General features: G+C 49.4%; 1 protein-coding gene across 2 annotated transcripts in view; it reads left to right on the top strand.

Annotated features, from left to right (window-relative positions):
* The first annotated feature begins 1,267 nt into the window (after positions 1 to 1,267).
* Positions 1,268 to 17,505, top strand: part of MID2 (midline 2) — a 416,243-nt gene continuing 400,005 nt past the window's right edge. For both annotated transcript variants that reach the window (XM_075068687.1, XM_032773776.2), the window contains exon 1: positions 1,268 to 1,343. The gene's annotated coding sequence lies outside the window, so the exon portion shown is untranslated. The remainder of the gene's footprint in view (positions 1,344 to 17,505) is intronic.

The following is a 17,505-nucleotide window of genomic DNA, read 5'->3' on the forward strand; positions in this document are numbered from 1 at the left end:
GTTTCTGCAAAGAAATCTGAATCTCAATTTACTGTCTCCTTCACTGTGATAATGAATAATAAAACACTCCATGGATCTCATATAAGGCCTTGGCCTGCCACCTGTATGTGACTACCTTTTGTAATCTTTACTTTCTTGTGAACAGGGAAGAAATATCCCTTAGTGGCCACTCACACTCCCTTTTGTCCTGCAGGGTTCAATACATGCAGTTGCTAGAAACTTTAGCCCTAGTTCTGTAAACTAATCCACAAAGGAAAATCCTGGCTGGTGGGGCTCTGCATGGCCTCTAGGTGGATTAGCATGCTGAATTGGCCCTCCTGCTCCATCTACGAAAACCAAACTCATGGAGCAAACCCATCAATAACTGCAGTGGTTTGAAGGGCTCAAATGTCAAATTACTGAATTGTTGTCATATGCTATATGAGCACTGTCAAACATAAGTGTGAAGGACTGGGGTGGAAGTGTTATGTGAGCCTGCCCAGAATAGAGGCAGTATTCTCCTTCATCTCAGACTTTTTTTTTTTTCTTTTTAAGTCAGTCTCTGGCTGCTAGAGCTGTAAATGGCTTGCTGTAAATGATGCAGAAACACCTTCTGAATTTGCAGAGAGCCTGAAACAATAGCTCTGAGGCTTGACCTACCCCTCCTACTTTCCATGGGCACTATACTCAGTTGCCAGTGATACTATATTAAATGTCAGCTTAGTTAAGGATAGGGCTGCTCTCCAAAGCTGTGGGAGAGGTGAGGCAGGAGATTACAGAAGAGCTACACCAGCCTCTGCCAAAGTGAGGGCACTGGAAGAACCTGCGGGGGTGAATCCCAGCTCTAGGCCTTTCACAGCACATAGATCGGGAGTGGGGGGGGGGGTGTCAGACTGGCTTCGCTAGCGTGAAGCAGGGCTCAGCTTGCCAAAGCTTGGAGACCCCAGCTCTCGACGCTGGGAGCTGCAGGAACCGGCTGTCTCCGTGCCCAAGGCAGGTAGCAGCGCAGGGCTGGGCTCTGTCATTTGCCGCGGGCCGGGCGCCGCTCTCTGCCCTAGGGAAGGCTGCTGGGCATGGGGAGACCTAGCTCCAGGGTGCGGGGCTGGAGTCGGGGGCAGCTTAGATCCGGCAGGAACAAGCTGCCTTTGCCGGGAACTTCCAGCCGCCGGCTTGGCCTCGGGGCGGCTCCGTGTGCACTTACCTGCGGGGAGCGGAGCCGGAGAGGCGGGGCGGGAGGCGGGAGGCGGGGCGGCTCGGCTCTGTCCTGCCTCCCTGCTCGCCGCCGCTTGCTCCCCGGCCGGCGCTGTGTCTCCCGCGCCTCCAAAATGAGCGGGCAGCGGCGAGGCGGCTGCCGGAACTCGCTGGTAGGTGGGAGCCCGAGCCCGCCCGGGCACGGCGCGCTGGGGGATGGGCTGCCGGGCTGCCCCGGGGTGGGGTGGCGAAGCCTGGCGCGGGCAAGGGGGTGGCCAGGCAGGTCCGTGTCCCTGCTGCTCTCTGGGCAGGCTGGGGTGGAACTTGGTGCACGCTGCGCGCCGCTGGTGGGAAGGGAAGGGGTTAATGGTGTTTGTCTCCAAGGGGAAGGAGGTCGTTTGGTGTTGGAATAGGAGCGTGTGTGAAGCATCCCCCTTCCCCTTCCTCCCAAACTGGCTTCCCAGGGGAGCTCTTAGCCCAGGGCCTGGCTTGTTTGTTTGGCAGAGGGCGAGCAACTGGCGCAAACAGCAGCGTGTTGTGAAGGAGTTGATGGGAAACCCGATCCCTGTTCCTGGCAGGGCAGCGTCCTTGCAGTTTGGGTAGGAGTGCGCTTCCTACTACCAGCCCTGGCCTGATCCTGACGTTGAAGGGTGGCTGGGGGAGAGCAAATCCACTGTGCAAGGCACGGCTCCCCCAGCATGGGCAGAATTAGCAGGTCAGAGATGGTCAGAGTCCCGCGCTTCCCCCCTCCTTTTTTCCTACAAAGCAAGGCTTTTCTAGCTGCCAAGTGTGTCTGCCCTCGTGGGGCAGATAGATTAGCTAGTACTGCCAGTGCTTCGCAGCTTGTTCCCTTCCAAAGCAGGAAGTTAGGTGCCTTCAGACCATCCTTAATGCTGGCTAATACCAGCTGAAGGAAGGACCCCTAGGTCTCCCTGCTGACTCTGAACAGTTACAGTTCAAACATCGATTTATTTACTAGTAGCTTTTCTGAACTTGTCACTTGCTGGGCTCCACTACCTACCCCCCAGCCTGGTACATGCTGCTGGTCCTGTATTAATACATACTAATAGTCTCTCTCCGGTCTGACTTTGCAGGCTGGGTAGTGTCCTTTCCCTCTTTCAGTCTAGAGACTACATTTTTAATAATCTTGTTTCAGTTTCAAGCTTCCCTTCTGGTCAGCAGGGTGCAAATGCTGTGGGCTTGCTCCAGTCTGATCTTGTTGCTAACAGTGCTATACAGCTTTAGTGGCCATAAAGTTTAGTTAAATAGGAGTTAAGAGATAATGGGTTTCTTATTATTTAGACAATTCTCCTCTGAAATCAAAGGCAGAGCTAGGGAAGTGCACACATAAGGACAGTAATAATGCTAATTTGTCAGTTCTGAGCGGTGAGGTCTGAGAAAGTGGCTGGTATTTGAAAGAATGTTTTGCCATTGTTTTTATTGACTTCCTGTTTTTACTGATGTGATCACTGGCTTTGAAATGTATATTATGGTTGAATTGAATATCTGACAAGGTTGACAATGTGTCTGAGTTAGCACTATTTTAATTCCTAGTTTTCAAGCCTTACTCATAGCTTTTGGAAGCACAATGTGCATCACCTGTGTAGTTTATGACTGTAATACATATATTTATGCATGCAGCTGCAGTGGTTCAGGTGCTTAATGGCAGCTCTGTCAAATGGGGTGGGGGGATTTGGGATACATGTCTTGGTGCTTCACAGTTCTGTCAAGTCTGAGTGTGTTGATGGGTTAAGCACTGCCTGTTCCCTGTGGTCATGGGTGTGATGCCTCTGCCCCATGGAAAATGAATTCTGAATCCTTGATTCAGTCACTGTTGGACAACGATTCAGACTAGAACATCTCAATCCAAGGAGCTGCCATAGCTTAGACAGACTGGTAGCCTGTACCCACTACAGCTCTGCAAGGCACAGTTGCTGTGTGTTTCTAGCCAGTGTGTTGTTTTTACCCCTCAGCAGCAAGGTCAGTGGTGGGCAGCATGCTGGGAATTTGGAGTGCAGTGCCAATTGCTTGTATTGAGGACTGAGACGTGTTGGGCACAGGTTTGAGCAGCTCCTTTATCCTATGAATAATATTAAACACCCCCTTCCTTCTCGCTACTTTAAAATAACTCAAGTACCCTGTCTGTAGATAGCACTGATGTCCTGCTCAGGAACAGGGAGGCAAGAATGTCACCCGATGTAGATGATGACAGACAAATGTGAGGACAGGCAGCTCACCACTGCCATGTTTCCTGTTTGCTGTGCCTGTCACTGCGGCCCGTAACTTGTTAGGAATCTGCTTGTGTTACTTTCCCTTTTCTTTTCCTTTTAATGAATAAATAATAAATGCACTCAGAAATGAAGAAATGCAACAACTTGCCTTGATGCAATAGAACAAAACACACAAGTGACTGGAACTATGAGTACAATGAAGCTACAGGAAAGAGAGCAAGCCGGGTAAACATCCAGAAGGAGGAAGTACCGTTGACAAAGGTCCGTTGCATGGAGTTAGGTGGTGGTTGTAGTTGCTGCCAGAGCCGTGGGTGTGCCTTATGAGGAGCCTTTTGCAGTGCCATGGGAAAGCTGTGTGCACTCTGTATGTGCTAAAAGTTACCCTTCCTGGTTTGTAAAGAGATAGCTCAGTAGTTTGAGCATTGGCCTGCTAAACTTAGGATTGTGAGTTCAATCCTTGAGGGGGCCACTTAGGGATCTGGGGCTAAAACAGTACTTGGTCCTGCTAGTGAAGGCAGGGGGCTGGGCTTGATGAACTTTCAGGGTCCCTTCCAGCTCTATGAGATAGGCATAGCATGGAAACAATCCAATGATGAGTTCTCGCTGTCTAGAGGGGAAACTGATCTAACATTTTAGGGGAGAGGGATAGCTTAGTAGTTTGAGCATTGGCCTGCTAAACCCAGGGTTGGGAGTTCAATCCTTGAGGGGGCCATTTAGGGATTGGGGCAAAAGTCTGTCTAGGGATTGGTCCCCCTTTGAGCAGGGAGTTGGACTAGATGACCTGACATCCCTTCCAACCCTTATATTCAATGATTAAACATTGCTCTTCTGAAGCTGCTGCTGCTGATAAATTCCATTCACTGAAACAGACCACTTGCATTAATAAGGGGAGCCAACAGCATCCCTGACAGACACACAACATGTTAAGTGACTGCTGACTGTTATGTGTGTGTGAAGACAGGGAGGTACAGTTTCTGAGAGTGCACATGATTAGCTTCTGACTATTAGAAAAATACTGTCACTTTAAATCACCCTCTGTTCAGGGCTGAATCACTTTCCCAAATGCATATATTTTTACCCTTAAAGTTTGGCCTGATTTTTAGGTTTGTTTTAGTTGATATTTTTGCCCCCTGTTGGGTGTTCCTCAGTCAGTTCTGAGATGACTGTGTTTTGTTTAACCTGGCAAGTCTTGGGTGGAGATGATGAGAATTGTCTCAATGGTGTATTTCCCAGGGACAGTACTTTCAAAAAGGGCTCAGGGCTGCTAAGATTAAGTGCCCTGGTTTTCAGTTCCAAGTGAAGCCAAGGATGACGGGTGACCAGCCCTCTGGAAATGTGGGTGTCTCTGGTCGAGCACTTGGAACCATTCTTTAAAAAGAAAAAAAAAAGTGACTGTACCCTGTCCCTTAGGGGTTGATCTGCTCTAGTGGGATAAGCCAGTGCAATATTGCAGGGAATAGCACAACGGCAAGGAATAAAGGGACCCTTTGGGACAGAAGCCATTTAAGGCTGAGTTCTGCTCATGTAATTCTGTGGTACAGGCTTAGATCTGTATATTGAACTGCTGTGTACCGATGCCACTGAACTCATGGCTCAAATTGTCCCAAATGGCAAGCCTGAAGGCCAGTTAGCAGCTGCAATCTTCTTCTGTGATTTTTAAAATCTTGTTCTCCCCATTAAAAGGGGAAAAAAAAAATAACCTTGGTTGGTTTATAGATCTGGATTTCAACCCCCGAAGTTGAGGAGTGTCTGGATCTGGGGGTTTGGTTGGGCTCCCAAGCTGAGATTTGGGCCCATTGCTGCTCATTTTGCTTGCCAGGTCCCTTGTAGCCAGCTGAGTGGGAATGATTGTCAGCAACACTGCTTTGGCTTTCAGTCTCCTTCGACCTTTCGGTGCTGTGTGTACCTGCCAAGAACACAACTTCTGTGCCTAGCCCTAGGAATCTTCTTGGCCAGAGAGAACACCCTTCCTTGGGTATGAAGTCACCCCATATTCTGATCAGTTCTGGAGCTCAGATGCTGGGGACTGTGCCCCCTGCCGTCCCCCAGCTTTGTAGAGCACTCTGCTTCACAGCCACTGGTATAAAGTTGGCTGCTTTTTATTATTTTTTCCCCAAGAACAGTTGTACGTTACGGCTTAATGAGAACTCTGGTTTAGTGTCATCTATTATAAATGAGTAACTGTTAGTTACACTGATTAATGAGCAGAATACACAGTAGGGAAGGAAACTACTGACCTTATTGGGCCTTCTGTTCAGGTTGTTTACTCAGTTGCTGTGTCTTGTTCATGTAGTGACAACTCTGGGTTGGAACCTGCGGTCCCAAGAATACCGGTGAAGATTGGTTATTTAGGGAAAAATTCTAGCACTAGTGTGAGGCTGAAATAACCATATTGTGCTTTGTGCTAACACCACTGCTGGGCCGTGAAGAATCCTCACGCCAAAACAGAATTCCCTGGACTGGACAGATCTTGGGAATGGAATGTCTCAGCTCTTGAATTAGATACCAGCTTCCTGTTTTCCCAACTGTGGCTGTTAGCAAACATGAAAAGGAACTCCTTTGCCAGCGGCCTAGAACGTATTTCCGTCCCTCTCCAGCTGTAAAGGAGGAAGTGGAACAAGGCCTTAGCCCATGCACACTTCATTCAAGAAAGCGATACGCTCTAAGCACTGCAAACGCTCCCTGTGCTGTGTCAGGACTGGTGTGTGGGGCAGGAGGGGTTGGGGCCTTGGCCAGCTTCAGTAAAATGTATCTCACTTGTTGGCTTTAAGATCCCCCACTGTGTGCACTCCTTGGTCCCTCACCGAGCCCCTAGGAGTGAGGGGCAGGCTGGGGAGTACAGGATAACTCCTGCATGGCTGGATGTATTGGCTCTTCTCAGGAAATACATCAGGGAGTGACCACTGAATATAATAGCTGACCAGGGGTCCCCCAGCTCCCATTTCCCCCTGCGGGGCTTGTAGACATCCCCAGTCAGGTGCTGCTTGTGCCCTGCCCCTGCTCAGCCCATCTCTCTTCTCTCACCTCCTTTTTGGCCTGTCTCTTCCTAGGGCGTTTACTGCCCCCACTGGAGCAGTGGGGGTGGCACGCGGGGGGAGAGGGGCAGAGAGCTCTGGGCTGGCAAATCCTGTGGCCAGCTGCCCTGGAGATCCCTCGGGAGCAAGAGAGTAGGCAAGTGGCTTTGAAGGAGCATGCGGGCAGATCTACCGGCTTTACCTGCAGACGTGGGAGAGGAGGGCAGATCTGGGGCCCTGCAGCCCTGCCTGTGCCTATCCCTTGCCCTCTGCCCCAACCTGGCTTTGTGTCTCCGAGTGCTGCAGGTTTTTGTGGTGTTATGTGATATGTGTAAATGCCACAATCTTGTCCTGTGTTGCATGTGTGCAGGGATTCTCCAAGAGCAGGGAAGGGTAACGGGATATGGAGGTCATGCTCCCTTGGGCACCAGGCTGGGGTCCTGCTGCTGCATCTAGCGATGCTCGCCTGCCTGAAGGCATGAGGAGGTGACCAGTTCTCGCCTCCTCTCAGGCAGCAGATGTTGGGGAGAGGTCTGCACACTGCTCTGCTTTAGGGCTTCAGAAGGAGTACGGCTGAGTACACTGCCCCCCCCTCCCTGCCCCGGGCCCCATAGTCCTGAATGGCTCAGGTCCTCGGCTCAGTGCTCTGTCTCTGCTGCTGCCTTGCAGCCCCCCACTTTGGTCAAAGCAGAATCTTGCTAAAAGACCCACCCTTTTTACATCTGGTATTTTAAATAAACTCCCCCAAGGTTGAGCTGCCTCTGGGGAGGACAAAACCGAGTGAGCTGGCAGGAGACAGCAGGTCTGCGGTGACTAATTTTTCCAATCTCCCTCCCTTTTGTGTTTAAATGGTCTGTGTCCAATCCTGGCCTGCTGGCCCCAGCACTGCACCAGCCTTGCAACTGGGACTGCACACAGTTGGCCAAGTGATCAGAAAGGCCATCTGCTTACACTGTAGCTGCTGCAAGCTCCTTGGGGTCTGCTGCAGAAATACGCAGTGTTTTCTCCGTGCTGCTGCATTGCAGCCCACGTCCCTATTTTTATCTCCCCTCTGCAGCATTGGAGGCAGCACTGTCACCAGAGTGGGAATGGACCACTGTCGGCCTCTTGCTTCACTAGCAAATCCCCTTTGCTCCGGGGAACTGTTCTAAACCACGGCAGTGTACAATATGACAGCTCCTTAGGGTGTGGACGGGGGCTACAGTCCACGTGGGATCGCAGACCCCTTTCTCACCAGCCTGGGGGCCTTAGGGATTTTGGGGCATGCTGTAAAGAGGAGCGGCTAGTGCTGCTGCTGGGACTTGGTCCCTCACAGCTTGTGGGGATGCAGGCTGTGGGCAAGGGGCTGTGCCCTTCTTTGCTCCTCTGGGATGTGGGAGGGTGAAGGGTTCGGTGTATTGCTTTTCTTCCCCTCTGAAAGCTGACTCTTCCTTGCTAGTGCTGGACGACTCCTTGGGGATCTGGGATGTGCATCCCACCCCACCTGCCTGGGTCCAGGCTGTCCAATGGGGGTCCTTTCTTCCAAATGCTGCTAGTCAGAGGTCCAACCCAGCGAACACAACTGACAGTTTGGAGCAGACTGTGGTTCTGATCCTGCCCAGACTCGTGTATGTACTCTGGTGGAGGCATGGGACAAGGCCTGCTCACTCCAGTGGGATTCTTTGTATGAGTCAAGTGAAGCAAGCCTAGCCGTGAGCTGCATTTCCTTTCTCCTCACAGCTGCCTATCACCTGACTCTTGCTGTAACTTTGTCAGTTCTCCATCACCACCGTGTCTCCTAGGGTGGGCAGGGCCCGAGTATCCAACCTTTTGGGTTTTAAACTACTTTAAGAATCAGAGAAGGGCACAAGGCCAATATATTCCCCCTTTGCAGGCCCCTTTTGTGACAAGATCATCTTTCTCATTAGTACTGCTTTCGCACAGGGGGACTCTGCCTCTTTCCCGCCATCCCAGTGTCACATCTGGTAATACGATCAAGGCACACTATGGTGTGTAGGTGGCCTCCATTGATAAAGCTGGGCATGGAGTGAAGAGGGATGATTATAATGGCCAAGTCCTGTGGGGAAAGGTTTAAACCGCTGATCTATGTTCAAGCAGGCTTGCAGAGACTCCAGATGCATCTGGTTTTTCAGCCGAGTGGTGAGGAAATCTGGAGTATTGCTTTGTAGTTAGACTGCTTCCTCCCTAGCAATTGTGTGCAAAGTGAATGGCCATGTGAGCCCTCTCCCCAGGAGCATTGCCACTGGATGCGATGAGCAGTGTGACAGAACATACTGCTTATCACTTTCCTGTGTAATTATTTATGGGTGTGGAAAACGCATACATGATCAAAGGCAGAGGCTGCCTCCTGGTCTCAAGCTGTTAGGGGTTCTCTGTCTGCGCCCTGTTCTCCATTTAAACTGGGACAATAGTGTGACCATCCGTCACGTTTCGGTCCAATTCTGAGCCAAGAGGAGTCTCCGAATAGGCAGCAAATGTTACTTAAGGGAGCTGGAGAGTATTTCCCAATAAAACCCACATTTATTATTTAAAATTGCGCTAACTAGGATATGGCCAGAGGGAAAGACGTGCTCAGCATACTACGGCAAGCAACCAGGCTTAGTAAACGGATGTCCGTTCTCCCCCACCTGCTGCATTTCTGGTGTAGGGATCGGTAAAAAACTGCCAAGTGCTTGAAGGGAAATAAAACCAGGCTCTGCTTGAGGCATATCAAAGGAGCATGCTCAAAATCTGGAGTGTAGGGTGTGCTTGTTGTGTGCTCTTCCCCAGCATCTTGTGTGTTCTGGGCCTGATCTTTCAGTCCTTTCTCAGGTAAAACTCCCATCATGGATTGGGACTTTTATATTCACCCATTTAAATTAATAGTAAAACTTGCTATTTCCTCCAAGTAAGTTGTATTTGTTTTACAGCTCTTAAAAAGTCTCCTGAAGCCACTCTGAGCTCCCATGCCCCTGAAGTCAGCATGAGTTCTAGGACTGAGGATAGGACTCAGCATTGGAGAGCAGAGGGCAAAGACCAATAGATCATAAAAAGGAGAGAAGTGTTACTTTTGCCATCTGTGATGCCAGGGTAAAAATGATGCTATCTGCAGAGTGGTTTGAAATTCTCACCTGAAAGGGGCTGTACAATTTATTATTATTGCTAGAATTCATGTTGAATAGTGACATTAATCAGTAGATCTGTTTATTTACTATATTACAGTAACTGGATCACATTAAGGGTAATGGCCTAGGAAAATTTCATTTCAATCCACTGTTGAGCTAATTGAGCAAACCAAAGCAAAAAACTCCAAAAGTCTTAACTTCTCTTAGCAAGCAGGAGTGTTACAATGGCAAGTTTCGGCACCAGTACAATAAATGCAGGCTAGGAGAAAAGCTGCATGGAAGTAAACAGAAAAGATGCTAAAAAGATGCACTCCTCCTGCAGCCTCCTTCAGCAGCAAATCAGAGATACCAGGGACTAAATTAGCTTGTGTATTCTTCAAAGAGACACGGAGCGTATGAAATGTGTGTCATAGACAGATATCAAAAGAATCCCAGTAAATCTGGTTGTGTAACTGGGCTGATTAAAATTAGGCTGTTTAATTATGCTCAAGCACCTGAAACACAGTGTGCTCCGGAGAGCAGCAGGGCCTTGAGTTAAGCTGTGACATTAGCTCAGGCTAACATGAAGCTATTAACCTGCTTTGCTGCGGGAAGGCTCCGGGTGCTAAGACAGGGCTGAAGGTGTCACGGCCTGACGTGGGTGCTCTGTGGCAAACCCACCTGATTTATTTGTGTCTCCTGGGGGGTTCCCAGCTGTGTCCCCCAGGCGGGAGGGGCACACTTGACGTCCTCGTGTTGCTGCTAAGTTACATTGCATTAGAATGTACGTTAGCAAGCATGCAGGCTCTGATGGTTCTGAAGGGGTCAGCATTGGTTCTACCCTGCCTCCATTGAGCTGTACCATTGGCTGTCATAGAAGCAGAGTTAGAGTGACTTTGAGGGCCTCTGAAACACCCTCTCTCTGCGCAAAGCTGGCCCATTGTGCTTACAGTCCTGTGGCCTGGTCCCGGGTTGTCATAAACAGATAGCTAAGGGTTAATGTTTCTTTTACCTGTAAAGGGTTAACAAAGGGAACCAAACGCCTGACCAGAGGACCAATCAGGAAACCGGATTTTTCAAAGCTCAGGGAGGGAATTTTTGGGTGTGTGTCCTTTGTCTGTGTCTCTGTTTCCAGGGTAACCCAGGGAGGGGAAGCCTGGGAGGAGGTAAAGAGGGGGAAGGGAAGTGGGTTATTTCCCTTTGTTGTGAGACTCGGGCATCTGAGTCTTGGGGGTCCCCCAGGGAAGGTTTTGGGGGGACCAGAGTGAGCCAGACACTGGAATTCCTGGCTGGTGGCAGCGCTATCAGATCTAAGCTGGTAATTAAGCTTGGAGGTTTCATGCTAGCATCCATTTTCTGAACTCTAAGGTTCAGATTGGAGTAAGGAAAGCTATGACATGGTGGCAGTGGTGGGATAAAGATAAGAATCCAAAAGCCAGTAGGAATATTATTTTTTTTTTCTCTGCTAGGGCTTTTAAGCAGAGAGAAAGGGTTTGGTTTTAAAAGGAGCCAGAGAGAAATTTTTTTTTTTTTCTGTTTCTCTCAGTTGCTCAGTTTGGCTTGCATATTAAGCAAGGAACCATTAAGGTTTGACAAAGGGTCTTTTTGTTAAACAATAGAACTCCAATTGTGAGTCAAGTACCCAGCAGCAAAACACACATGCAAATAAAGTGGTTTTTTTTGGTTTAATTTACATGTGAAAAGATTAGCTAGAGAAAAAAAAAAGGCACTGTTGCTAGGCAAACCCCAGGACAGCACAAGAGAGAGCCAGCAGTTCAGACAATAAACACCAGAGGGCACCCCAACACAAGAAACAGGAACCATGACTACCAGGAACCCTGAAACAAAGAAAGAGCAAAACAAGGATGCAGAGAAACAAATCAAAGAAGCAGAGCACAGGCGACAAAAAAAAACAAAAAGAGGATGGAGCTGTAAAAAAAAGAAGAACAAATCAAATGGCAGCCTACAAAGAGAACAAGCAGAAAAGAGGCAGCCCACCATAAAAAAGAAAACAACAAGAACAAAGATGCAGCCCACAGAAGACAGAAAACTCCAAGAGGAGAGAAACACCAACAAGAAAGTGAAGAGAGGGAAAAACAGAGAATCGCAGCATGAACTGGAGTTAGAACAGGCTAAGCAACAGAACCCAGCCAATCCTAACAACCCTTCGCCAATACTGTTCCACAGCACAAGAAATTTCCCACCTACAAGGCAGGTGATGACACTGAGGCCTTCTTAGAAAATTTTGAAAGAGCTGCCATTGGGTACAGCATCTCTGAAGACCAGTACATGGTAGAGCTGAGGTCACAGCTCAGTGGACCCTTAGCAGAGGTGGCGGCTGAAATGCCAAAGGACAGAATGAACGATTATAAACTGTTTCAACCAAGGCCAGATTCAGAATGGGGATAACCCCGGATCATGCCCGTCGGCGTTTCAGAACCCAAAAGTGGAAACCAGATGTGTCATTTCCCAGACACGCCTACTACGTTGGAAAGAATTATGAGGCCTGGATATCAGGAACCAATGTTAAATCCCTGGACGAACTGCACCTCCTCATACAAATGGAGCAGTTCTTGGATGGTGTTCCTGAGGACATAACACGGTACATACAAGATGGAAAACCCAAAAATCTCACCGAGGCGGGGGAGATTGGAGCCAAATGGATGGAAGTGGCAGAAAGCAAGAAAGCTACTGTCAAGGGGAATGAATACCCCAGGGGGCACACCGACAATAAACCCTACAACCGAGGGCAACCCAAGACCCCACCTACAACCCAAGGAAAGCCACAGACACCCTATCTTCCACCTCACCAGTCTCCAGTAACTCACCTCGACCCAGTGACCCGTCAGCTGGAAGATGCTTTAAGTGTAATGAACTGGGACATATAAAGGCCAACTGCCCAAAGAACCCCAACCGGGTGCAAGTCATTACACCACCCATCACACCAAAGATCCCAGGCCCAGATACCTCTCAAATCCCCTTGGAGCGAAGGGAAAATTTGAGAGTGGGCGGAAAGAAGGTTACCGCGTGGAGAGACACGGGGGCACAAGTGTCAGCTATCCACCAATCCTTCGTGGATCCCAAACTCATCAACCCAAAGGCCAAAGTGACCATTTACCCCTTCATGTCACAAGCTGTAGACTTGCCTACAGCTGAACTGCCTGTCCAGTACAAAGGCTGGTCAGGAATGTGGACTTTTGCAGTCTATGACAATTATTCCATCCCCATGCTACTGGGGGAAGACTTGGCCAACCAGGTGAAGCGGGCCAAGAGAGTGGGAATGGTTACACGCAGCCAACCAGGCAAGCTTCCAGACCCATTCCTGTTCCTGAGCCGTCCACAGGGAACCCGTCTGTGTTACCAGAGACCCAGACAGAGGTAGTGGACCCGGATCCCCTGCCACAACTGAAACAGCCACAGCACCTCCAGTCCCAGGCCCGGAACTGGAACAGCAACCAGCACCAGCAGCAATTGCAACCACATCTTCAACCTCAACGCCAGAGGGCGCCAGCGAGCCTGAACTGGCAGAAGCAACAGACAACCATACCCGAAAAGGCTCAGCCAGAGCCTGAAATACCACCAGGTGCACCAGCGGAGAGCGGTTCACCAGCAACGGAAACAACCCATCACCTACATCGCTTCCAGAGGGACCAAGCCCAAGTCCACAGTCTGAGGAAGAACTGGTGTCTCCAGCCTCAAGGGAACAGTTCCAGACTGAGCAGGAAGCAGATGACAGCCTTCAGAAAGCTTGGGCGGCGGCACGGAGCACCCACCGCCTCTCAGCTCTTCTAACCGATCCGGTTTGTTATAGACCAAGGACTTTTATACAAGGAAATTCTTTCTGGTGGACACCAGGAAGAATGGCAGCCGCAAAAACAGTTGGTGGTTCCAACTAAGTACCGGGGGAAGCTCTTAAGCTTAGCCCATGATCATCCCAGTGGCCATGCTGGGGTGAACAGAACCAAAGACAGATTGGGGAAGTCCTTCCACTGGGAGGGGATGGGCAAGGACGTTGCCCAGTATGTCCGGTCTTGTGAGGTGTGCCAAAGAGTGGGAAAGCCCCAAGATCTGGTCAAGGCCCCTCTCCAGCCACTCCCCATAATTGAGGTCCCATTTCAGCGAGTAGCTGTGGATATTCTGGGTCCTTTCCAAGAAAGACGCCCAGAGGAAAGCAGTACGTACTGACTTTCGTGGACTTTGCTACCGATGGCCGGAAGCAGTAGCTCTAGGCAACACCAGGGCTAAAGCTGTGTGCCAGGCCCTAACAGACATTTTTGCCAGGGTAGGTTGGCCCTCCGATATCCTTACAGATTCAGGATCTAATTTCCTGGCAGGAACCATGAAAGACCTGTGGGAAACTCATGGGGTGAATCACTTGGTTGCCACCCCTTACCACCATCAAACCAATGGCCTGGTCGAAAGGTTTAATGGAACTTTGGGGGCCATGATACGTAAATTTGTCAACGAACACTCCAATGACTGGGACCTAGTGTTGCAGCAGTTGCTTTTGCCTACAGGGCTGTACCACATCCCAGTTTAGGGTTTTCACCATTTGAACTTGTGTATGGCCACGAGGTTAAGGGGCCATTACAGTGGTGAAGCAACAATGGGAGGGGTTTTACACCCTCTCCAGGAACTAACATTCTGGACTTTGTAAGCAACCTACAAAGCACCCTCCGACACTCTTTAGCCCTTGCTAAAGAAAACCTAAAGGATACTCAGGAAGAGCAAAAGGCCTGGTATGATAAACATACCAGAGAGCGTTCCTTTCAAGGTAGGAGACCAGGTTATGGTCTTAAAGGCGCAACAGGCCCATAAGATGGAAGCATCATGGAAGGGCCATTCACGGTCCAAGAGCGCCTGGGAGCTGTTAACTACCTCATAGCATTTCCCAATTCCTCACTAAAACCCGAGTGTACCATGTTAATTCTCTCAAGCCCTTTTATTCCAGAGACTTACAGGTTTGTCAGTTTACAGTCCAGGGAGGAGATGACGCTGAGTGGCCTGACGGTGTCTACTACGAAGGAAAAAAGACGGTGGCGTGGAAGAGGTGAACCTCTCAACCACCCTGGAACGTCTGCAGCGGCGACAAATCAAGGAGCTGTGCACTAGCTTCGCCCCATTGTTCTCAGCCACCCCAGGACGGACTGAACAGGCATACCACTCCATTGACACAGGTAATGCTCACCCAATTAGAACACCACCCTACCGGGTGTCTCCTCACGCCCAAGCTGCTATAGAACGGGAGATCCAGAACATGCTACAGATGGGTATAACGCTCATCTACCAGTGCATGGGCATCTCCAGTGGTTCTGGTACCCAAACCAGATGGGGAAATACGCTTTTGCGTGGACTACCGTAAGCTAAATGCGGTAACTCGTCCAGACAACTATCCAATGCCACGCACCGATGAGCTATTGGAAAAGTTGGACGTGCCCAGTTCATCTCTACAATAGACTTAACCAAGGGGTACTGGCAAGTACCGCTAGATGAACCTGCCAAGAAAGGTCAGCATTCGTCACCCATGCGGGGGGTGTATGAATTTAATGTACTTCCTTTCGGGCTGCGAAATGCACCCGCCACCTTCCAGAGGCTGGTAGATGGTCTACTAGCAGGACTGGGAGAAATATGCAGTTGCCTACCTCGATGATGTGGCCATTTTTTCAGACTCCTGGCCCGAAACACCTAGTACACCTGGAAAAGGTCTTTGAGCGCATCAGGCAGGCCGGACTAACTGTTAAGGCCAAAAAGTGTCAAATAGGCCAAAACAGAGTGACTTACCTGGGACACCAGGTGGGTCGAGGAACCATAAACCCCCTACAGGCCAAGGTGGATGCTATCCAAAAAAGTGGCCTGTCCCAAAGTCAAAGAAACAGGTCCAATCCTTCTTAGGCTTGGCCGGGTATTACAGGCGATTTGTACCACACTACAGCCAAATCGCTGCCCCCCACTGACCGACCTGACCAAAAAGACCCAGCCAAATACAGTTAAGTGGACTGATGAGTGTCAGAAGGCCTTTACCCAACTTAAGGCGACGCTCATGTCTGACCCCCTGTGCTAAGGGCCCAGACTTTGACAAACCATTCCTAGTAACCACCGATGCATCTGAGCGTGGTATAGGAGCAGTTCTCATGCAGGAAGGACCGGATCACAACTTCCATCCTGTCGTGTTTCTCAGCAAGAAACTGTCTGAGAGGGAAAGTCACTGGTCAGTCAGTGAAAAGGAATGCTATGCCATTGTGTACGCCCTGAAAAGCTACGCCCATACGTTTGGGGACGGCGGTTCCAGCTACAAACTGACCATGCTGCGCTAAAGTGGCTTCATACTGCCAAGGGAACAACAAAAAACTTCTTCGTTGGAGTTTAGCTCTCCAAGATTTTGATTTTGAAATTCAACACATTTCAGGGCTTCTAACAAAGTAGCTGATGCACTCCTGTGAGAGGTTTCCCAGAATACACTGGTTAAAAATTGTCCTTAAAATGTAAAGTCTTGTAGTTTACATACTTAGTAGTATATGTAAAGGTGCATGTGTTGTATTAATCTGGTTAGTCTAAAGTTCTAGGAAGAAATCACCGCCAGTGACGTTCCCACTGTCTGTGATTTGGGGGGCGTGTCATAAACAGATAGCTAAGGGTTAATGTTTCTTTTACCTGTAAAGGTTAACAAGGGAACCAAACACCTGACCAGAGGACCAATCAGGAAACCGGATTTTTCAAAGCTCAGGGAGGGAATTTTTGGTGTGTGTGTCCTTTGTCTGTGTCTCTGTGCTCTCTCGGCTCTGAGAGTGATCTCTCTATCTCCAGGCTTCTAATCTTCTGTTTCCCAAGTTGTAAGTACAGGTAAGTAGAATAGACAATATAGGTTTTTATTTGTTTTTTTATTTACATGTGTAGTTTCTGAATGACCCAGACTCAGATGCCCCGAGTCTCACAACAAAGGGAAATAACCCACTTCCCTTCCCCTCTTTACCTCCTCCCAGGCTTCCCCTCGCTGGGTTACCCTGGAAGATTACTGTACTTAAACTCCTTGAATTACAAACAGAGAGGACAATTCACCTTCCCCCTCTCTTTTTTTCCCCTCCCAGTCTTTCCTGAGAGAGACAGTAATCCTGGCACAGAGATTCCTATCCCTGAGCCTCAACTAGAAAAGAAAATCCAACAAGTTTTAAAAAAAAGCTTATATAAAAAGAAAGAAAAAGACATAAAAGGTCTCTGTATCAAAGGTGACAATATACAGGGTCATTGGCTTAAAAGAAAACAAAATGAAATACAGCCTTATTCAAAAAGAAATCAATTTAAACATCCACCCCCAGGGAAGGTTTTGGGGAGACCAGAGTGAGTCAGGCACTGAAATTCCTGGCTGGTGACAGCGCTATCAGATCTAAGCTGGTAATTAAGCTTGGAGGTTTCATGCTAGCATCTTATTTTCTGAACTCTAAGGTTCAGATATGAGTAGGAAAGCTATGACATGGGTGCACTGCAGTTAACCGCAAGGAGCTGAGGCAGTGTTAGGCACTGCAGGACACGTTAGGGAACGTGTCCGAACTCAGGTAGTTGCCCTGTGAAGACAAGCCCTGATGGGCTGGCGTTAGCCTTGCCAGTCACCCACAGGCCATTCAGAAGGCACTGGATGCTGTTACCCAGCAACTTAACATCCTGCCAGAGGAGGACGCCATAAGCCCCACAGCACAACCAGGTCATAGGGGCCTAGGCTCAGGAGAAGCCAGATGTTGCCCGTGAGCAGGTGACTGGAGAGCACAGCCTGGCAGCTGTCGGTGCAGGGAAGGCTGGGCACTAAGCAGCCCAAGAGCCAGGACAGGCAGGGGAGCATCTGGGTGCTTGTCGCTGGCAGGAGGCCAGCAGCATTTCTGGCAACCAGGGAAACCCTAGGGGAAGGAGAGGGTTCCTCTTGTACCGTGTATTGAACTGCCCCTATGGACTACTGGCTTCTCTCTCACTGTGGGGCTGAGGGTATTTGCACCTGTTATTTCTGCAGCCTAGAAAAGC

The sequence above is a fragment of the Chelonoidis abingdonii genome, chromosome 8 (assembly GCF_003597395.2).
Source record: "Chelonoidis abingdonii isolate Lonesome George chromosome 8, CheloAbing_2.0, whole genome shotgun sequence".
NCBI lineage: Eukaryota > Metazoa > Chordata > Testudines > Testudinidae > Chelonoidis > Chelonoidis abingdonii.